Source organism: Rhinatrema bivittatum, chromosome 15 (assembly GCF_901001135.1).
Source record: "Rhinatrema bivittatum chromosome 15, aRhiBiv1.1, whole genome shotgun sequence".
Lineage (NCBI taxonomy): Eukaryota > Metazoa > Chordata > Amphibia > Gymnophiona > Rhinatrematidae > Rhinatrema > Rhinatrema bivittatum.
The window spans coordinates 43,084,016-43,108,083 of record NC_042629.1 but is presented as its reverse complement, the minus strand read 5'-3'; the positions used below and the strand labels follow the sequence as shown (position 1 = coordinate 43,108,083).

The 24,068-nt window shown below is 43.2% G+C and overlaps 1 long non-coding RNA gene across 1 annotated transcript in view; it reads right to left on the bottom strand.

Annotated features, from left to right (window-relative positions):
• LOC115076788 overlaps positions 1-17,761 on the bottom strand; it is a 194,172-nt gene extending 176,411 nt beyond the window's left edge. Inside the window, exon 1 of the long non-coding RNA XR_003852866.1 lies at positions 17,672-17,761. This is a non-coding gene — a long non-coding RNA (uncharacterized LOC115076788). The remainder of the gene's footprint in view (positions 1-17,671) is intronic.
• Between the last annotated feature and the right edge of the window lie 6,307 nt (positions 17,762-24,068).

The window sequence follows — 24,068 nt, the reverse complement described above, 5'->3', positions numbered from 1 at the left end:
AGGGAGGGAGGAAGAAGAGAGTGGAGGAGCCTGGGACAAGAGCTTTAAAGAGGAAAAAAAAAAACCCAAACCCCGATCTCCTGGAGACCATATAGTGTCCTCAGCTCCCCTCCACCCTTTCCCGCTGCAGCTGGCCATGAACCATCACCGTAAAGGTAGCACATTCTGCGTACCTGTCAGTATTTGTAAAACAAATCTCTCTCTCTCTCTATATATACAAAATATACTTAGCCAGATATTGTTAGTATCCAATACAAAGGTAAAAAACAAAAACATCATTAGGATTTCTCGCTCATACAAGAAGTGAATAGGTATCTGGTTCTTCCATAGTGTAGGAAAGGGAATTGTAACTTTCGATAACAAGAACCCACAAAGGTTAATATTTCTATTGAGACTTCTCGCCTAACCTGTGGAGGAGCCAGAGTTGTAAAGTGCATCCTCTGAGGTTTTTTTTTGGTTTGGTTTTTTTAATGTAGTTATTTCTAAGGCTGACTTTTTTTTTTTTCCTTAAATGATAAAGGAAGAGATACACTCATAACCATCTCTCCATTCCTGAACAGGATATAATCCATGTCCTGAACTAGAGAGAATCTGATTTGATAACTTGTCTCAGATTTTCATGGTAAAATGATATGAGTAGCATAACAGGACCCTCTTCCACACCTCATTCCCTCAACTGCAATCCCTGGAACGCAACTCCCTCATCATCCTCCAGAGACTGCTAAGTGTTTACTATCCTTTACTACACCTTAGCTTGTGCCTGAGCTGATTGGACCATCTGAGAAAAGAAGATACCATATAGCTCCCCCCCTCAGCTCATTTCAATGTATTAATGTACAGGCCACAAACTCCAAAGCGGCATTACATTGAATACAGGCACAGTACATAGCAAAATTAAAAGACTTGACTAACCTACCTTAAAACCAAAAAAATAAAATAGCAATATAAAATGAAAAAACAAATAGTAAACATAGAACTGCATTAAGCCTAAATCAACTCCCCCAGTTTAAACAGTGGAAATGCATAACTTTGGCCTTAAATAAGCATAAAACGCAATGATTGTAACCTAAATTGCCACTGGTATCCATCTGACACTTTTACAAGACATAGTATTACTTGAAAATAATTGGAAAACATAAATCTTCTCTCTTTCTGAACACAAGATCTATGAATTTACTCTACATTAGCAGCCTACTTTCCGCAGGAAAAGGCAGCTTATGAGATCACTATGGCTTTATAGCTCTGAGCCTCTCCCTAATAACTTTTTGGCTTGGTGTTGTATTCCTACCAAATTTTCTGGATATATCAGGAGTAAACAGTGGTGTTTATATTTCTGATCCATGCATTATGCGCTTGCACCATGAATGTGTACATCCTTTAGTTCTAAATTGGAACTTTTTTTTTAATTTTGGTTCTGGTTTCTTAGCCCAGACACTCTGCATTAGGAATCTGCAAAAGCAGTAAAGGTAAAAAGCAAATTAAAGAGGAATTACCTGGCTTTCTAAAAAAGAAAGAAAATAGGTGTGTTAGACGTGCCACGGCAGGGTTGGGTGTCAGAGAGATAACTTGTGTATAAATGTAGCAAACCATTTTATCTGCTTGCAATTAAATTAAGTTCTCTTTGGATTTAATAAAAAAAAAAAAACAAAACATACATACAAAATAAACACAGCCACACTGCATCCTTCTTAATGCCCCTAATCTCCTGACTAGCAGAGCAAGAAATGAATATTCCTTTTCCTGGTAGAGCAAAGCGATCCAAGCAATGAGGATTTGCCGAGAAGCCAGCCCTGCAGACTACATTAAACAGGGCCAGAGAATGAATTTTGTGCAGAGAAATCCTTGAAGTCATGGCGCTTCTCGCTTTCCCCAACCCCATCTCATCTCCTTAACGCTAAGAAAAAGTTCAGCCCAAGCGCGTGCCAGTGGAATATGCAATTGGCTTCTGCCTGGGAGGACAACTGAAGTTTTTGACACACGCGAGAGAAGCTGCTGAATTTTACATGAAAGAGAGAGAGAGAGAGAGAAGCACACACTCAGCACACACATGCAATATGGAAAAAAAAAAAAAACCAGCACTGGAGGTTAAAAAAACAAATCTATATAAACACCTGCCCCTGCCTGGGGACTCATTTAAATTCAGATGGAATGATCACCGGGATCATTAGATAAACATATAAATCCGCAGAACTGCAGTTTTGCAATTCTTATTCACAAGGGAGCTGAATGAGCCTGACCTCTTGGACTGCAGTGTATGGCTTAGAGAAAAGATAACGAGATGGGTGTTCTCCTCCTTTCTGTGAAGGGGGGGGGAAGGGGTGCACAAACCTCGGTGTCCCAGTTTAATGCATGGCACGGAGCATGGGGGAGTGCATGCAGAAAAGTGCCAATCTCTTGGCATCCTTCAACTATCATCAGATCGGCAGTGGGCCTCGTTTCCGCCTCCACAGCTGTTCAGGTTATAATTAGGGACCTTCATTACCTGGGAATGCATCGGAGTTTATTATGATAACAACAAGAATAAAAACAGGAGAAAATCAGTTGAAAACAATGATTCACTATTTTTCCCCGGGGTAAATGTTGGAGTTTATTTTTTTGGTGAACAGAAGCCAGGACCATAAAACAATATTGAGCAGATTCTCCCACCCGGCTACTCCGCAGCATCCCCATATCTACCCCTATCCCCTGCCCAGCATGTCCCTCTCTCTCCACCCTGCCGAGAATCTCCTTCTCCCCACCACTGCAACAGCATTCATCCTTAGCGGTGGTGGTTCCACACGTTTCCCCTCTCCTTCAGCAGCAGCTCACTGAGGCTCCCGCTCTCTGCAGCACTGCATTTCCGCCTCTGTGCAGGGCTAAGGAAGCTTGCCAGAAGTGCTTCTGGTGAGCAGGGCCGGCTTCAAATGCATTCCCAGCCGCAGGCCCTTTGGCTGGGGGAGGGGGAGGAGATAGGACTTGAAACACGGCATGGGCGGCTCTGGAGACTGAGCGCTTTCACTGGTTGGGGGAGGTCGGGTCTTAAACGCAGCATGCGCTTTGGCCCACACTGGCTGCCAGCTGTGTGGCCGCAGTCCTTGAAGCACATCTGCAGCTCTGGGGCAGCTTTTTAATCAGCCTAGAATTGGGGTGAACAACAACTTAAACCCATTGTCACCTTTGGAAAAAAAACATCCAGGAATTTATGGGTAGATTCAGTTTAAAATGAAAATGAAGGACTCCAGTTATAATTTAGGAAAGCATTCTGCTCTAGGAGAGGTTTTCTTGGACATGTTTTTACAGAGTTCCTCCTTTCTTTGGAAGGATTCACCCATTATCCAGCTGTGTGGAAAGGGGAACGGGGAGATGGATATTCAGCAGCAGCATTTAACAGGTTAACGTTTAACCCCTTAACTGGATAAATGTGCGGCTGAACATATGGTTAACTCTAATTGCACAGACATTGTGCGGTTAGATTTAGGGCAGCCATTTGTGTGGACAGCATTGTCTGCACAAATATTAGCTGGTTATATCGTCTAATATCGCCCTAACTGAACTACATTTGAAATGCCCCTTTTTTGTTCAATTCCATCTTTGTGCACAGCAGTTTTGTCACACAAAATTTAGCCACAGTCAGGAAGGGAAGGGGAGGGAGCAGGGGGTGGTAGAATATGTAACTGGTTAGACTTCTGCTGCTAAAAGCTGATTTTAACAAAATGTATCTTTTGAATATCGATCCCATCAAGAAGAAAATGGGCTTTTTTTTTTTTGGGCGTGCCTAGTAATGGCACTCTCGGTCACATCTGTCTCTGACTTCATGAGGATTCAGGCTGAAAGTGACAGGACGTTCCTGCTCTGGTTTAGCTTCACTGCTTGAATGGACTTATCGTTTTGCCTTCCCTAAGCAAGGTAGAATTTAGAAGCCTGTGCTTGCAGGCCTCACTCTGTCCTAAATAAAAGGAAGCCCACTGGCAACCTTAATTGAGTTCAGAAAAGGAAAGCTATGCTGTAACATGTGCGCCAAGAAGACTTTGTTATATCATTCCTTCTTGTTGCAGGTCATTTTTGCGTTATCTAGAACAGTAGCTCTCAGCCTGTTGCTCGTGGACATTCACAAATACGTAGGCATATTTGCATACCATGGAGGCGGTGCACGCTTATAAACTATCCCCCCCAAAAACCTGACCTGGCCAGGTGCTCCTCAAGCCTAGGCCAAGAATCTCTGATCTAATGCCCGTCTGTGGAGATACCCTAGGATGGGCAGGGCATTCGGAGCTGCAGTTATACAATGTGATTGTTCAGTGAACAAAGAGTGCCGCAGGTGGCACAGACTCGGAGGATGACTCCAGTGCAAGCCATCCGCCTGAATTCTCTTTGCTACCATGCCTCTAGTTACAAGAAAATACCAGGGGATTTGTAAACACTGAAAGCAAATTCCTAACCGGGTTTGAAATGCCCATTCCTTTTGGAATGAATTTTAAGTACATTTGAACATGTGCCACATCTCTGGATTAACAAAGAGCATGCACTGTATATGACAGAAGCTATTCAGGAGACTTTTTGTGCTAAAAATGTCCCTTAGGTGACGTCAGGCACAACTGAATGGAAGACGATCACAGCTGCGTTGTGAGTGAGTGTTACTGCAACTGGAAATGGGACAAAAACCCTGGGCTTATTTATTAACATAAAAAATGACCGCAGAAAGAGGAACAGTCTGCCCGGTTGAGCTGAGTATATGCAGCCCTATATGCAACACCACCAACCCCCCAGCCCCACCGCCAACCTTCTCATCTTTTACTCAACCTCTCAACTCTTCCTCACATCACCGTCCTCCTTATCTGTTCTCCAAGAGAGCCCAGAATCTGTCGAAGCACTGGCCTGCACCACCTGCACTGGCAGGGGCACGTCAAGCCTTATCACCTTCCTTTATGGGTTCTTACACGAAATCTAACAAGCAGGCACCAAAACCAGTGTCAGAAACATCCGGCCTCGCCAGGCTCACTGAAGTTTGGACTTGGATTTTAGATTTCATTACTTGCCTTTCCAAACCCTGCCCCAGAGAGAGCTCACAATCTAAGGGCCCAATTTACTGAGCATTTGTTTTTTTCCATAGACACAAAATGGGAGAAAGTAATTTTGTACCGTGAGGCAACAGGGCGTGAAGTGACTTGCTCAAAGTTACAAAGAGCATCACTGCGAGAGGTGGGATTTGAACTCTGGCTTCCTTTGGTTTGGAGCCCACTGCTCCAACTAGTAGACCATTCCTCCGGTCCTTTGGTGTTAACCATGATCACTTGATGTAGTTTTACCACCACAATGACTTATTAGAACCCGGGCACAGTCTTGTTACTGCTGTTAAGGTCGTAACTGCCCCTCCGTGCAGGCTTTTAGGCTCGTAACGGCTGGCTCTCAGATTCTACTTGGTAAGATGCATGGCAAGCACACTAGGCTCCCGTGACTCGAGACCGTAAGATACCCCCCAGATAACATGTTAAACATATATAAGCACCTATGAATTTCATGCTTGTGGGTGCTTTCCATACCTATTTTTAAATTTAATTAAAACTTCCCCTCCCCCCCCCTGCAGCAAAGCAGGGAGACACAAAGTACGGTGCTGTGGAGTACAGTGGCAATCCTACCACTACCTCAGTCCAAACCTTTGTCCTGTCCTTACTATCCTGGTTCTTGCCCCTCCCCCCCATCACCAATGTGGCAGATCCCATCCTCCTCATCCCACTCCTGTCTTCCATTTATTTGGTTATAATTCTGCAGTGACTGAAGCAATTTAGGGTACACAAATATGGCAGATACAAGGTAAAATGTTTTAAAAGTCTCTGGTGAGATCTCATTTGGAGCACTGTACACAATCCTGGAGGCCATGTCTTCAAAAGGATATAAACCGGATGGAGCTGGTCCAGAGGTCAACTATCTTCATTATAAAGCATATGGAAAAATACTTAATGAACTAAACAGGTACACCCTGCAGGAAAGGAGGGAAAGGGGAGGATATGAAAGAGACATTAAAATACTTCCAAGGATTAAATGCATAGGAGAGCAGGTCTCTTTCAATGGAAGAGAGGCCTAGAACAAGAGGTCATGTGATGAGGGAGAAAGAGAGTGATAAATGTTTACAGAGGGGGTGCTGGATGCATAGAACAGCCTCCCAGAGGATGGGACAAGCAGGGAGAATCTCTGAGGGAGAAGAAGGGACCGGAAAGAAAGATGGGCAGGAGGCATGGATGGACAGACCGGATGGGCCGCATGGTCTTTATCTGCCGTCATGTTTCTGTGGTGCACGGTACAGTGCTGCTGAAACGGAGGGTAACCTCTACAATTTTCTTTCCACCAGCTTCAACACTGCTGCAGCAGGCCTGGCACTGGCTTGCCTTGAAGTGTCACACTACAGATTACTTACAAGTACAACATTACTGCACTTCTAAGCACAAAATGACAAAAGACAACGGCAGCAGCAAAGGTACAAGTGCAGGGGAGCTGCCTACAATGCGTGGCTCATATATTCGTTCTCGCTGGTTTTCTTCTCCATGTAATTTACTTCTGAGCAGCTGATATTTTATTCATTAACCCGCTGCGCCTGTACCTGCCGTGGAAGTTTGTGAAAAGCGCTCCATCAACAAACTGCTAACAGCTGGGCTTTGAAACTCCAGGAGCACCAGAGTGTGTGTGTGTGTGTGTGTGTGCGGGGAGGGGACCAGCGCTATTTGTTAAGAATAATGAGGGAAAATATGACAGGGGCTCTTATTGCAAATAATAGACAGCAAACTTCAAACGGCGGGTGCATGCAATAAAAGGGAAAAAAAAAACCTGAAATAAAAAGGAGAGATGGAATTAGAGAACTGTCTAATTAACAGGCACTTCGAATTTACTGCTCTGGTGATTCTGTTCTTAAGGGACAGTCTAAAAATTCACAGCAGGGCTTTTTATATACATAGATTATTTAACTTCCCCTGCCTTAAACTGTGCACTTGCTCAGATTTAATTGACTCAGAAATAAAAGCATGAAAGGACAGAGTTGCCAATGGTTCTTCAGGATGGACAGTCTTGGGTTTTTTTCGTTCTATACTCCAGTCTTTGCAGTTTATGGTCTATGCACTGGTAAGGCTTTGCCAAGCAGTGGAAGCCAATGAGTTACCAACGCTATGATTATCACAAGCAAAATCCATTACTGACAAGTTGTAGGGGAGAAATGCAGGTTGCTAGATTGAAAAATTAGGTATTTCTGCCTCCCTTGCCCTCATCCAGAAAATCTCCACGGGCTGATGGTGGCAGAGGGAAGAGCAAGGCTGCAGCATGGCATCAGGGGGAAGTACAGGTTGGTTACCTGCCCTACTCCTCGTTAGGCTTGCTGAAGCCACAGGACCAGCCTCCCTTCCCTGCCTCTGCCATGTGTGTTCTATCATCTGTCTGTAACCATGCTCCCTTGATACGAATATAATGAATATGCAGACTTCTGGTTGTGACGTGCCTCTGATCGGACGCCTGGGGAAAAAGCTCCATCCCGTTCCCTTGAATATTATAAATAGCTCTATATTTGTAGCCTCCTGGAATGTGTGATCCACATCAGCATACGCCTTTAACATTACAGGAGAGGGTAAACACAATCAGTGTTTCTTTGTATGAAGTGTGGTTATGAGCACCAAAACGCTTCGCTGTAGCCACGAAAAGAAAGATGGCATCATCGGAGAGGATTGATAAAAACCCTTGCGAATTTAGCAGATGAGGTGTTACAAAAATTTCAAACAGCGTGACGATAGCACGAGATGGAAGACTCATAAAAATCCAAGCCGCCTTGGAGGAGATAAAAAGGTGGGCTAGAAGGCGACGCAAAACAAATAGACCATGTGGAACAACGCATATCTGGCCAGGATGACAGGCTGGAGGAGGCCGAACGGCATACAACAGAGCTTCAGGGTCAAAATGCTGTTCTCCTAGACAGCATCGAATCAAAGTTCAGGAAAACGCAAACAGGAGAAGCAATATTAAAAAAGCAGGCCTACTGGAATTGATGTGTGTCAGTTTGTGGCAGGATGGCTCCCTGAGCACTTAGGCCTTCAGATGCCAGAGGGCCATGTTTATTGTGAATGGCTGCACCACGTGGGGCCAATAATATGATAAAGAAGGAAGGCCAAGACCTGTGATGGTGCAAATATTAAACTGGTCGCATAAAACACAGCTTTTCAGAGCTTATGGAGAACGAGTCCAAATATCAAGGTAATAAAACGTTATCATTCAATGATTTCTCTGCACAGTTGGCAGTGCAGAGAAAGGAAATGGTTCCATGTTGTAATTCATTTCTCTTTGTTGTTCCCGGATAAGCTGGGGGTGCAGCATAACAACAAAGTCTTTTTTTTTTCCCCCCCCAAAGAAGTCAGACGCAGCAGCATTCCTAACTGACTTAGACAATCCAAAGGGGAATTCACCCTCTCTGCCCTGATGAATAAATGCAGGAACATCAAGGGGTAGATTTTCAAAGGGGAAAGCGCGTACGATACGCGCGTACCCCCCGAAAATCTACCCCAAACTCCCCCTGTGCGCGCCGAGCCTATTTTGCATAGGCTCGGCGGCGCGCGCAAGCCCCAGGACGCACGTAAGTCCCGGGGCTTGCATGGAGGGGCGTGTCGGGGCCATGTCGGGGGGCATGCCGCGAGTGACGCGGCGTTTCGGGGGCGTGCCGCGAGTGACACGGCGTTTCGGGTGCGGGCCCGGGGGCATGGTCGAGGCCTCCGGGTCGGGTGATGGCGTGGCGCGCAGATTTACGCCTGCTTTCTGCAGGAGGGAACAGGCAGGGTGCGCTGGGCTCGGCGCGCGCAGGTTACACAAATGTGCACCCTCTGGTGCGCGCCGACCCCAGATTTTATATGATACGTGCGGCTACGCGCGTATCTTATAAAATCCAGCGTACTTTTGTTCACGCCTGGTGCACGAACAAAAGTACGCCAGCGCGTACATTTATAAAATCTACCCCCAAATGTGGAACGTTATACATTTTGGGGTAGATTTTCAAAGGGGTACACAAGTACGATACGCGCGTATCCCCCGAAAATCTATCCCAACCCCCCCTGCTCACGCCGAGCCTATTTTGCATAGGCTTGGCGGCGCGCGCGAGCCCCGGGACGCACGTAAGTCCCGGGGCTTGCATGGAGGGGCGTGTCAGGCGTACCGTGAGTGACGCGGCGTTTTGGGGGCGGGCGTGGTGCCGGCCCGGGGGCATGGTCGAGGCCTCCGGACCAGCCGCCTGCTTTCAGCAGGCGTAAGCAGGCGTAAATCTGGCAACAAAGGTGGGGGGGGGTTTAGATAGTGCTGGGAGGGTGGGTTAGGTAGGGGCAGGGCGAAGGAAAGTTCCCTCTGAGGCCACTCCGATTTCGGAGTGGCCTCAGAGGGAATAGGCAACGCGCGCCGAGCCCGGCGCGCGCACATTGCACAAATGTGCACCCCCTTGCGCACGCCTACCCCGGATTTTATAAGATACGCGCGTATCTTGTAAAATTCAGCGTACTTTTGTTCGTGCCTGGTGAGCGAACAAAAGTACGCCCTTGCGCAAATTTATAAAATCCGGCCCTTTATTCGAGCTTTGAGTTTGGTAAATTTGAAAAAGGTTTGATTTAAAGCGAGAGTTGAAGGAAAAAATTAATGTTTCATTCTCCTATGTTAGTGTGGCATCTATGGTCATCCTCACTGTTTTGAAATATTCATCTGTTAAGGGATTTATAATTCCTTGGCTTATTGTCTTTAAGTATTTGTAGAACTCACTTCATTCCAAGGCCTCAGTCATTTTATGGGACGATGCAAAAAAAAAAAAAAGCAAAAACGCAAGGCACATAGAATCAGCGTCAAATCAAGATCGGTGATCAACTAGCCAGGTATTCTAACCATAATCCTCAGACAAATCTATGAACTATATTAGAAAACTGTAAGTTTAGGGTTCACCTATTTTCCCATGTAAGAGGTGATCTGCAGCAATCAAAAAAGTTCACTGGTTTCTAATTCACTGTTAAATTACAGACCTGAGCTCCTTTTAATGAGTTTTGTAACAGCTGTAACATTGTAAGATTTTCTAAGGCTATGTTTGTAACCCTATTTCTGTGAGGGGATGAAGTCTGGGCGCACTCTGGAAGAGGAGGCAGAGTAGGGGTTCAGCAGTCCCTTGGAGTGACTGGGGGAGGGGAAGGTGTGTTTGTAGGAATGAATGGAGTGTAGGACTAAATGTAAGAAGGGATGATTGTCCATCAGAGCAGGCATACAACATGCTGGAAATGCTGCTTGTTGTCAGGCTAAGAGTTCTGGATTAGTACGGTGGGAATACATACCCGAAAGGTGATCATAACCCGGAGGTACAGGCTGAGAAGGCCTGTGGATTTCATTCTGTTTCCATTCATGCTCCACAGAGCATGATGGATGTGTTTTTTTGCATTGAAGCAACAGAGACACGGTGACAACATTCGCTGAGGAAACGTAAGAAACTCCTAAACCTGTTTAACAGGTCAAAATCTCAGTGGTTTTACAGGAGACACATTTAACTGAGACAGAACATGCTAAACTAAAATGAGGCTGGGTTGATCAGTGCTTTCAATTTTCTTTCTCACGCTGACAAAGGGGGTGTAACAATTTCATTGCATAAACAGCTACCCTTTCAGTAAAGCATCACCTTAAAGATGATGAAGGCAGGTATATTATCGTACTGGTACTCTCTAATCATCAGAAAATAGTCCTTTGCAACTTATACACTCCCAATATTTATTCACGTGATTTGTTTTGCAGATATAGTAACCAAACTGCTAGCTTTTCCTGATTCTATGTCGGTTGTTGGAGGTGACCTAAATGTGGTAGCTGATAGACGATACGACTACAAACCCGCCAAAGAACAGAAAAAAGGAGATGAGAGTAAAAGTATCAATTTTCTATGCAAAAAATTGGGATTGGTGAATATTTGGCGGACTGTGCACCCCGGGGAACATGATTTTTACCTTTTTTCTCCTAATCCTCATCAAACCTATTTGAGGTTGGATTATCTATTAACTTCAATTGGGCTGTTCCCCAGGATCCTGGAGTCCTCAATTGGAAACGATTTCAGATCATGCCCCTGTCTCATTTAAATTAGAACTTGGAAATGCGCATCATCAATCATTCTCATGGAGAATGAATCCGGGGTTATTTCTGGATAAATCCTCTCACACCTATCTGAAAGATAAATGGGTAGAGTACATATCTACCCCAGACCTCTCGGCAGCTTTAATACGGAAAGCGGGTAAAGCAGTAATGCGTAGACACACCACTGCATATGCTGCTTGGATCAATAAGATCAGATATGTGGATATTTTAAAACTGATTGGAATTGAACACCTCCTCTGGATGAGCGGAGGGACAGACACAAGGCAAATGCAGACAGTGAGTTAGGTGACGAAAAGTGCCAAATGAGTTGGCAATGTGCCATCAGTATCAAAGCTTAATTATTGTATATGCAGCAAAGTAATTATTCAGAGAAGTTACAGTCCAAGAGTAACAAAGAACTAATTCTGAAAGAGAGGGATATTGTGCAGTTTTGTTGAGGTAGGATGATGAGGCTTTATAATCCTAATATGACTGTTACCTATCTTTCATTATATTTGGTTGCACCTCTATTGGCAACTGTACAGCTAACGTTTAACGCATTGCCAACCCGTTGTCCCTTCTGCTGGCAATTTGCTTTCAAACCAGTAGTTTGTACCTGTAAAATTAGATCCATACTGAGGATCCAGGTGGTTGAAATGTAGGATTGATGCCTCTCTCAGTCAATCAATCCATTTATTTCTCATTCGCTTTTTCATTGCAATGCTCAAGGCAAGATGATAATAATAAAAACAATTCTGTTTCAAAATGCTTTTCTTAGGAGAAGACAATTGATTTTATAATGTAGTTGGGTCAGATGCATGAGAAATAGAATGGGGTACTGATTTTGCCTCAATGGCCAAAAAAGTTTGCTTTAATAAAACCCAGCTTCAATTTTTTCTTGCATGCATCCTCTTTAAAGCCAGTTAGGATAAAAAGTACATAGGCTCTAAGTTTGCTTGGTGAGTGCAGACCACCAGAGCCCCAGTAGCACCAATGGGAGCCCTGCAGTAGGGAGGCCAAAGGCTGAATGGCCCAGTGACTTAACTTCTCACGCCTACAGATGGTCAATCCACATCATAAGTCAATCACAAAGACTGGGCGAAGTGAGGCAAGCTTGTGGTGCTGCTGATCTTTCTCTGTGCATAATGGAATTGCTTCGTTTCCAGTGCTATGAATAGGTTACTTTTCACTAGCATGAACTGTTACTTGGAGAAAAAAAAAGATAAACAATGAAATTCTTGTTTTTCTAATTGTCCACTTGTACCTTCCTCTCATGCCGGTCTCTTCAGTTTAAGAAAGAAATGAGAATTTTTAATATTTCCATAATCTACTGACTCAAGGCAAGCTGTGAGGAAACTCTTCTGGTCATCTTTGCTCCCCCGTAAAATTCCATTTACCCCCAAAAAACAAGAATCTGATTTACCATCGCCTTTTACAACTGCATACAGCTCAATTCTCTACAGCCTTCTCAAAAGGATCAAATGTGGAAGAGAGACATATGTGAGTGCATCCTCCCCTCCCACACTGTCGTCTCAGAGAATCTCAGAGGGCACAAGATGTGGTCAGCGCCACTTTAAGGACACTGAGGTTCTGGCCCATTTCAAGCCCTTGCTATACTGTGAATGGAACTCTTTATCCTGTCGAGTTAGTACATAGAAAGAATAGCCACCGCCACGCCAACAACCTCATGCTAGTCTGCAAGGAAGCTACAAGAGTTAATTACATTTCCATTATCCTAATCCGGTCAGGGTCTCCACTGACTGATTGCAGCTTAAAACACACTTTTTTTTCTCTTCTCCGACATCTGTCATGGCCCTGCACAATTTCACAGCTGAATTAACACACTTTAAAACTGCTCTGTTCTAATTTTAATACTTATAAATGTTTTTGTTTCTGGTATGATGATAATAACCCTTTACTCACATTAGGTGAACTTGAGAATCAATGTCTCTTGATAAACATCTCCATTTTGCCTTTCCATCGGCAGCATTAACAATTATTAATTTATACACGCGTACAAGCTGTTGGCCGTTAATTATATCTCATTGAAAAACTGAAGAGATTTTGGGAGATCAGGACCCAATTCAAACATTACTTTATCTGGATTTACTTGAATATTTGCAAATTTAAGTTATCTGAAGTATTCCATAATTGTATACTTCTTCAAATAGTTAACAGACATTCAAAATATCAATTTTTAGATAATTTTTTTTATGTATGTGCCTGACTAAAAGAAAGGAAAGGTAGATCATTTTTTAAACTTTATTTTAAATCAAATTTATAGAATTTAACACAAAAATTTGTGTTACAGAAATTGAGGTGCATTTTAATTAAAGCAAAAAAGAGAAAATCCATAACTTCATAAGCAAACAAAATATGACCCAGTGAACCTCATACACATTAATAAAAAGGGGGGAGGGTGTCCTAAAAAACTAAGTCCGAGCCTACCAATAAGAAAAGGAAAAATAAAGTTAAAAAAGGAACTGCATCACATATATTCTAATAACACTGCCTACTTGAGCTAGCACTAACCATTATCAGCTGTTTCAGAATCCAGTAAAAAATCTCACATGAGATGGCTCAAAGTAACATACCTAGTACCATGTATTTTCAAAATCATTTACAAGGATAACAAACTATAAACTGTATACCAATGGCCAAACCTCTTGCCACATAGAAAAACTTTTTCCTACAATCTTGAGTCATCCTGGTAATATCTGGATAAATTCATATTTTGACCATAATACTATATATACCTATTATACAAAAACAATCTCATAATAGAATCATGGTCTTGTGGAAAACATAAGAGCCCAAGAGAATTCCTCTATTAAATCACTTTTAGTTCACCTGACCATTCCAAGAAAACAGTCAGATCAGTACTACGTTCTATGCCCTGATCACCTTCTGAAGCTAAAACAACTGAATCCCCTTTCTTATCAACAGGAAGAAAATAGGCTTTAGCAATAGGAAGTATTGTCTCAGAGGTAATCTTCAATATTTCCAAAATATATTTCTTAAATTGATCCAAAGGAGACAAAATGCAAACAGAAAAATTCAGCACTCAAAGATTTAAAATATCTAAAAAAGTTCTCTAGATTCTCCAATTTTCTCATATGTACCAGCCCCTCTTGAACCAAACTCAATTGTGTATTCTGAGTAACCCGCTCATTAAGACCTTCCAATTTCTTTTTCTGTGAGACTACAGATGCCTCAGTAACCTGGTTCCGCTGATGTATGTCAAAAGTCAATGTCACTAAAAAAAAAAGTTTTTTTTCCCAGAGATACCAAGGCAGTCCAAAGAGAGTTTAAAGTAATAACTGCAGGCTTATCTAAATTGACTTGATTGATAATCCTCACCATTCCTTTATCGCTGGGATCCAATGGCATACTTCTAGCCCCAACAATTTCCTCGCCGTTCACTGGTGTCGAAGCCAGAGGCAAAATGCCTTCCAATCCACTACCATCCTCCATTGATGCTCCATGATCTCCTGGTTGCGTCTAACTCCCTGCTGTTCTTCCTGGCTCTAGTCTCACGATGGTTAGAGAGGGAAGCCTCCCCAGGTGCCACTGAGCCAGAAGACAAACCCTGCGTACCACACAGAGGTGAGGCTTCTCCCACCTGGACCAAACACTGTGGTAGAGAAGGGATTATAGTTACTCCAGGGCTTAGAGATGTCTTATCATTCTGTAGTGATGGCGTCTGCTCTCCAGCACTTACTGCAGTGGACCTCGCACCCAGAGATTCGATGGATGCAAGGGTAAAGAACCCAATAATCTTCTGCTGTACAGGATCAACTCTGGGTGCTGCTCTCTAACTTTGCCCTTCCATTTAGTATGCAGCTTTATGAAATCAGGGAAATAGGTAAGCAGAAGCAGAGCTCCAAAATCCACATCCTCTTAGATCGCCACCATCTTAGTTCCCCAAGGTAGATAATTGTTTGTATATACACCTGATTAAAAGAAAGAAAAGGTAGGCTTTTTTTTCATGAGTGTTCACCTGACTAAAAGAAAGGAAAGGTAAGTCATTTTTTAGTGTGTCTTTCCTTCCTCCCACCTACACCTAAGCACATTCTTTGATTTATAGGCGCTTATCCCATATAATAGGGCAGAGACATTTTCACACCAAAAATCAATCTGGGATTTATCTAAAACGAGGGAGTGGCTCAGCCCTTATTAACAGATTAATTATTGTCCCCTTGCAGATCACTGCCAAATATTAAATACATCACATAAATGTAAAGGATTTTAATTGACACATTCCTATTCCCTTAGTAAGCTAAATTAACTAACAACTTAATATTAGGATGCAATCAGCAGTTCAGCAGCAAGATGGGGGCCTTCCAGTCTTTTACACAGAGTGATACATGTATGATTGTGCTCAGTGTCTCTCAGAGAATGAGTCTAATCTCTGGAGGCTAGAGTGGCAGACCTGGAGGAGCTGAGGTAGAGAGAGAGGTATATAGAGGAGACCTTCAGGAATATAATAGCCAAGTCCAAACTCCAGTTTCTCAAACCCTGTGCTGCCTTGGAGGAGGAAGGTCACCTGGATAGAAAGCATCACCTTGGTGTAGCAGGAAGTGATCTTGTAACAAGTACCTGCTCTCCAGGTTATGCATTATCTTTTTGCGCTGAGAATGTGTCTCCAAGGGGTTCACACCACCAAAGTTGGTGATTCAGTTATTAGGATTGGAGAAAGCTGAATGGCTACTGAATATGAGGACAGATTGGTAACTTACCTGCCTGGTGCAAAAGTGGTGGATCTCACGCATCACCTAGATAGGATTTTAGACAATGCTGGGAGGAGCCAGTTGTCGTGGTACATTTGGGCACCAACATATAGGAAGGTGTGGGAGGGAGATTCTGGAAGTCAAATTTAGGCTCTTACCTAGAACGTTGAAATACAGAACCTCCAGGATAGCATTCTCTGAAATAGTCCAATACACAGGACCTTAGAGGCAGGCAGAGCTCCAGAGTTTCAATATGTGGATGAGAAGATGGTGCAGGAATGAGGGCTTTTGATAGGAATTGGGCAACATTATGGGGAAGAGGGAGTCTATTCCTAAAGAATGTCTCCACTTTAACTAGGGTGGAACCAGGCAGCTGCACTAACCTTTAAAAAGGAGATAAGAACATAAGAAATTGCCATGCTGGGTCAGACCAAGGGTTCAAGCCCAGCAACCTGTTTCCAACAGAGGCCAAACAGGCCACAAGAACCTGGCAATTACCCAAACACTAAGAAGATCCCATGCTACTGATGCAATTAATAGCAGTGGCTATTCCCTAAGTAAACTTGATTAATAGCCATTAATGGACTTCTCCAAGAACTTATCCAAACCTTTTTTGAACCCAGCTACACTAACTGTACTAACGACATCCTCTGGCAACAAATTCCAGAGCTTTATTGTGCATTGAGTGAAAAATAATTTTCTCCGATTAGTCTTAAATGTGCAGTTTTTAAACTAGAACAAGGGAGAAAGCTGGTAGTCACTCAGCAGTGCATAGTTCAGAAGGAGGTATCTTCTACGGGTACTATAGAAACAGAGTATCCCAATATTTATTTATTTTATTTATTTAAAGGCTTTTATATACCGAAGATCATGTACTGATACATATCCCGCCCCCTAAATGCCGCATCATCCCGCCACGCCCCCCGCCACGCCCCGACAGGAAGCCCCGGGACTTATGCGCGTCCTGGGGCTCTGCGCGCACCTGCGGCCTATGCAAAATAGGCCTGCTGATGCGCGAGGGCCCTGCACGCGTAAATCCTTCCGGATTTACGCGCGCAGGGGTTTTAAAATCCGCCCCAATGTGATCAAATTTGACTTTAGGACTGGATGAAGGAGATTAAGTAAATCTACTGCTATAACATTTAACTTTCAAAAGGGAGACTCTGATAAAATGAGGACAACAGAAAAAAAATAATACGTGCAGCTACAAGGGTTAAGAGTTTACATATGGATATTGTTTAAATATAGCATCTTGGAAACCCAGACCAGATGTATTCCACAAATTAAAAAAAGGTGGAAGGAAGGTCAAATGGTGAGGTGAAAAATAGGATATTTTAGTTAAAAATAAAACAACCTTATTTCAAAAATTGGAAAAAGGATCCATCTGAAGAAAACAGGAAAATCATAAGCACTGGCAAATTAGATGTAAAACACTGACAAGGCAACTAAAAAGAGAATTTGAAGAGAAGTTGACTGTGGAAGCAAAATTTCATAATAAAAACTTTTTTATATATGTATCCAAAGCAGGAAGCATGTGAGGGAGTCAGGTGGATGTTTGAGGAGTTAAAGGGGAACATAAGGAAAACAAAGACATAGAAGAAAGACTAAATTAATTCTTTGTTTCAGTGTTTACTGAAGAAGATGTTGGGGAGATACTCATGCTGGAAATGGTATTAAATAGTGATGATTCGGAAGAACTGAAACAAATCATGGAGAACCTGGTAGATGCAATAGGGAAAACTAAAGAGTAACAGATCACCTGGACCAGATGGTTTACATTCCTGAAAGAACTAAAAAATGACATTTCAGATCTATTACTAATAATTTGCAATCTTTATTATTAAAATTGTCTATTATACCTGAAGATTAGAGGATGGCCAGTGTAACACCAATCTTTAAAAAGGGCTCCAGGGTTGATCCAGGAAACTATAGACTGGTGAGTCTGACTTCAGTTCTGGGAAAAATCATAGAAACTACATTAAAGAACAAAATCACAGAACATATAAAATGACATGGTTTAATGGGATACAGCCAGCATAGATTTACACAAGGGAAGTTTTGCCTCACCAATCTGTTACATTTTTTTGAAGGTGTTAATAAACATGTGGATAATGTTGAGCCAGTGGATATAGTGCATTTGGATTTTCAGAAGGCATTTGACAAAGTCCCCCATGAAAAACTCCTGAGAAAATTAAAATGTCATGGGATAGGAAGCAACATCCTATTGTGGATTGCAAACTGGTTCAAAGAGAGGAAACAGAGAATACGACTAAATAGTCTGTTTTCTCAGTAGAGAAAGATAAACAGTGGAGTGCATCAGGGATCTGAACTGGGACCAGTGTTTTTCAAATATATTTAAAAAGATTTAACACAAATATATTTATAAAGGATCTGGAAAAGAGAATGAGTGAGGTAATCAAATTTATAGATGACACAAAAATCACAAACGGATTGTGAGAAACTGAAGGAGGACCTTGCGAGACTGAGCATCCAAATGGCAGATGAAATTTAATGTGGGAAAGTACAACTGATGCACTGTAGTTATACAATGTTAAGTTCCGTATTATGAGCTACCATCCAGGAAAAAAATATGGGCATCATTGTAGATAATACTTTAAAATCCTCTTCTCAATGTGTGGCAGCAGTCAAGAAAGTAAACAAAATGGTAGGAATTATTAGGAAAGGCATGGAGAATAAAACAGAGAATGTCATAATACTTCTGTATTGCTCCATAGTAAGACTGTACCTAAAGTACTGTGTGTAACTTGGGTTGCCCATCTCAAAAAAGAAATAGTTGAATTGGAAAAGGTACAGAGAAGGGCATCCAAAATGATAAAGGGGTTGGAACGCCCCCCTTATGAGGAAAGGATAAAGAGGTTGAGGCTGTTCAGCTTGGAGAAGAGATGGCTGAGGGGAAATATGACAGAGGTCTATAAAATCATGAGTAGAACAGAACAGGTAAATGTGAATCGATAATTTACTCTTTCAAAAAATATAAAGACTAGGGGACACTCCATGAAGTTAGTAAGTAGCATATTTAAAACAAATTGGAGAATATTCTTTTTTACTCAACACTCAATTAAGCTCTGGAATTCATTGCTGGAGGATGTGGTAAAGACAGAAGATTTGGACAAGTTACTAGAGAGGCCCATAAACCGTTATTAATCAGGGAGACTTGGTCAAAGCCATTCCTTATCTGTAGGTGTTGGCAGCATGGGGTCTAAATACTATTTAGGATCTTGCCAGGTACTTGTAACTGGATTGGCCACTGTTGGAAATAGGATACTGTGCTTGATGGAACTTTGGTCTCATCCAATATGGCAATTCTTATGTTCTTAATTGCATCTGAACTGAGCCAAAGAGTCCCAAACAAGGCAAGTATGTAGACATCACTTGAGCCCTGAATGATCTGTATTTATCTGAAACAATAAAGGAATGTCTTGGAATTTTCTAGTTCCATTGGTGGTCTGTCCTGATTTGATTCCAATTATCATGCACCCTCCCCCTCATTTGGATAAGGATCAGATGAACTCTGAAAGAGTTCATCCATCCCGCAATTCTAAATAGGCAGTGCCATATTTTGTGCGGCATGGCTGTGTTGAACACATCTTGCCCATGCAAAATACAGGACCCTTCTTCAAATGTCCTTGAGGTTTAGTGCAGTTTGATTTCTTCACATCAGTCCTGACCTCGAGAAGCTTCTACAGCCCTCACATTCAATGCCTTCCAGTCCTCTCTTCCCATTATTACAGATTCTAATCTGTCTTGGTTTGAACATGGGATGGAACTGGGATGTAATTAAATGACAATCCACGAGACGACATCCTTTTGTCAGAAGTTAATGACTGCTCTTCAAACAAAAAAACCCAGGAGGGATGTAAAGATGTAGAGAATTCTGGTTTCTGCAGATGGGGATGATAATATGAATGAAATATTGGGCAAGACAATTCACTTCATTAAAAAAGTATTAAGTCAGTACTTTATATGGATCTCATAAGGCTCTATCCAGCAGTGAATACTGGGACACACTGCATTTACTAAACCAAAATGACCAATCTGACTGATTTAGGGCTTACAGGGATAAGGTACCATACACAGTCTGATATATTTTAACTGCCTAAGGTCTTTTGCAAGCTTTTTCAGGAACTGACCACTCTCAAATTTGCTGTAGCTGTGTGACTTATGTTAGTATGCATCCTCAATTTTTCAAAGCAATTCTTATGTAAGGTACATAACAATGCATTGTCCACTGGTGCTATATTACAACACTTTTAATTATAAGGACAAACTATGGTGAATTTTCCTCTCCTTATTTTATATGCCAGTTAACTCAGATGTTACAAACTTCCACAAAACTCCTGTCACAGAATATCTTTACTGGCATTGGGAAGGGCAATCTTATAACGTGGTATATCTTTGTGTCCTGCCTGAAAAAAGGCCTTTAAAACTGTCACCAGTCCACTGAAGCTTTAAGAGATGTCCCTAAATGTCCTTCAGTGTAGTACTTGAATGCTGGTCACCCTAGTCACATCAATCAAATCCAAAACAGATTTTCTTCATGAATTCTACTAAATACAGAGACTAGAAAGACCAATATTTGACTAGTTCACTCAACCACAGTCTAAGCAAAATTCAGAGGATCACTAAGATATTGAATGCATTTTGCTGGCTGGACATCCAGGATAGCAATGGGTGCAGCTGCAGAGAGGTTGGCAACACCACAGGGGAATGTATAGAGCTGATGTAATTAGATATTTTAATGAATATTTTCTAATTTTGTTTCTTTTTCAAAGTGAGAAGAAAAATGAACAAAATTTAGTTTATAAAAAAAATGTTTATAGGCTAGAAAAAAAAATCCTCTAATCTTCCCCGAGTCCTCTTGTCATATTTTGCTTTAAATGTCAGATCTTGTTGGGAAAAGAAAAAACCAAACACTTTTAGACCTCCCCTCCAATCTCCCCCCACCCTGGAAAACCTCATCATATTCCCCCTTCTCGAATAGGCATGATTGTTCCCCCTTTTCGAATAGGCATGATTTATTTTTTGTTTTTCCTTCCCTTTTTTTCATTTTTTTAAAAATCTTTTTTTTTATGGTGTTGGTGGGGGAGGAATTCATTTTAAATAAACAAAAAGAAACAAATGATACATAAAAACGAAGTGAAAAACAAATAAAAAAAAATCATTTGTGCATACCCCTTGGCATCATGCAGTTGACTACTCTGCAAGAAACATAAGGTCATGCATTATCGGGTGGTCGGAGTAACATAGTTTGCACATTATTGGAGACATCACAAATCACTTAACTGTGGGTCCCTACTGTATGCTGCACATTAATAGTGTTTTGTACATTAATATTTTGATTTGCTTTGGCAGCTGTTGTGCTCTTGACATGACAACAAAGTAAACTGAATTGAGTGTGTGAAAAGCAGAAGAAGAGAATAACGAGGGCATTTGAGGATTTTGTTTTCAAGGTAGCAGTACTGAGAAGCATGATTTTAGCTCATTCCGTTGGCAATTAAAACAAGGAACGTCAACCCCCCTGGGTACAAGATAGGAGGAGCGAATGGGGGGGGGGGAATTCCATTTACTGAACAACAGTGACACCTATGGGTGGAATTTGGGATGCATACATACCAAATACTGAAGGGAGTCGTGTATGGTCCCCTACTAAATACTGTTGCTGTAATGACTGGGTGGGAGAGGTAGGAGGAGGAGGGAATAAAACTGGACAGAGTTGTGAATACTTATGGAGCCATATTCCCAGGAGGGGTAAGTTCAGAATGAACTGTAAGAGCTAAAAGGCTCGGGAAGAAGCTGTTTTTGCTCCGCCCCCTACAACCAAAGTCATTATCATCCCCCTGGTCTTTGTGCACCTTGTCGTTCATTCACAAGGAGATATTCATGTTAATGAAATCTTGTGCTACTTAACCACACTGGCCATTGTGAATCTATGCAAATCTGGGCTCTGCTCTGATGGCACTATGGGAACCACAGGCTGGAAACCAGATTTTATCATTTTTATTTGATTTGGTATGTTGCATACTGTGAATTGTTGTGTTCTGTCTCAGTGCACAATTTAATCTAATGTTTTTAACCTGTTACTCATGAAAGCATGAATTTTAGGACTGACAAACCACAAGTGTTTAAATGAAATAAATACATATAGGTAAAGAAGAAATGTGGTAGTCTCCCCCCATCCCTATCCCTCTTTGGGGGATCCTGTCTCACCCTGCATGATCATCTTTCACCTGCTACCCATTCACTCACGGGTTTCCTCACTCTCTCTCATCCGCATACTGTATATGCAGTTCTTTCTTTCCCCACAGAATCCTCTCTCTTACCCCCCACCTCCCGTATGATCATCTTTCACCTGCTGCCACTACTATTGTCATTCGATAACTACTTATCCACAAAAGTGGGGGTATACCCAATATTTATCCTGTCCAACAACCCACACAAAATCAATCTTTTTTTATTTCATTGCAAATTTTTTCTTTTATGCTTAAAAAAAATAAATAAATAAAATTTAGTAGTATATTAAACTGTGTGGCTCACACTTACATATTTGCAAACAAATTTAGAGAATATTAAACCCTGTTCAAAAAATATATTTGAAAGGTGTATAGTGATGCTTCATAAAACTTCAGGAGCACCATACAGTGTGCCTTACTTGATATTTTGTTTAATCATAAGCACCACCATCCACCCTATAGTCCTTTAATTAATTCTCAAAAACGTATTTTTTATATTTTTAAATTTTTAGAAAAACATGTTTAAAAAGTAAGTATGAAGCACCAGTCTCAAAGAGGGCTGCAGGTCGCCCATTATTCAAAACCGGAGCAGAACCCCAATAGCGCTTATCTTTCAATTTAAATCCTCAGGGGCGGATTTTAAAACCCCTGCGCGCGTAAATCCAACAGGATTTACGCGCGCAGGGCCCTCGCGAGCCGGCGCGCCTATTTTGCATAGGCTGCCGGCGTGCGTAGAGCCCTGGGACGCGCGTAAGTCCCGGGGCTTTCGAAACGGGGAGGGAGGGGGCATGTCCGGGGGCGTTCCCGAAACGACGCAGCGTTTCGGGGGCATGCCACGGCGTTTTGGGGGCGGGCCCGGGGCGTGGCGCCGGCCCGGGGCGTGGTCGAGGCCTCCGGACCACGCCCCCGGGACCGGAGGACGGAGTGGGGCTGCCGGCGATGCGCGCAAAGTTAAGGGGGGGTTTAGATAGGGCCAGGGGGGTGGGTTAGGTAGGGGAAGGGAGGGGAAGGTGGTGGAGGGCAAAGAAAAGTTCCCTCCGAGGCCGCTCCGAAATCGGAGCGGCCTCGGAGGGAACAGGCAGGCCGCGCTGGGCTCGGCGCGCGCAGGTTGCACAAATGTGCACCCCCTTGCGCGCGCTGACCCCGGATTTTATAAGATATGTGCGGCTACGCGCGTATCTTATAAAATCTGGTGTACTTTTGTTCGTGCCACCGGCGAAAACAAAAGTACCGGCACGCATAGGGGCGGATTTTCAGAGCCCTGCTCGCCTAAATCCGCCCAAAACCGGGCGGATTTAGGCGAGCAGGGCCCTGCGCGCCAGTGAGCCTATTTTACATAGGCCTACCGGCGCGCGCAGAGCCCCGGGACTCGCGTAAGTCCCGGGGTTCTCCGAGGGGGGCGTGTCGGGGGCATGTCGGGGGCGTGTTGGGGCGGGCCCGGTCGCCGCGGCGTTTCGGGGGCGTGTCGGCAGCGTTTTGGGGGCGGGTACGGGGGCGTGGCTACTGCCCGGGGCGGTCCGGGGGCGTTGCCGCGCCCTCCGTACCCGCCCCCAGGTCGCGGCCCGGCGTGCAGGAGGCCCGCTGGCGCGCGGGGATTTACTTCTCCCTCCGGGAGGCGTAAATCCCCGGAGAAAGGTAAGGGGGGGTGTAGACAGGGCCGGGCGGGTGGGTTAGATAGAGGAAGGGAGGGGAAGATGAGGGGAGGGCGTTAGAGGATTCCCTCCAAGGCCGCTCCGATTTCGGAGCGGCCTTGGAGGGAACGGGGGTAGGCAGCGCGGCTCGGCGCGCGCTGGCTATACAGAATTCATAGCCTTGCGCGCGCCGATCCAGGATTTTAGTGGATACGCGCGGCTCCGCGCGTATCTACTAAAATCCCGCGCCAACGCGCCTTGTTTGAAAATCTACCCCATATTGTTTTAAAATCCGCCCCTCAGGTTACAGTGTGGTCTTTTAGCGGCACTTGTCCCAACAAGGCCAGGTTTCGAATACTCTTCATCAGGGGAAG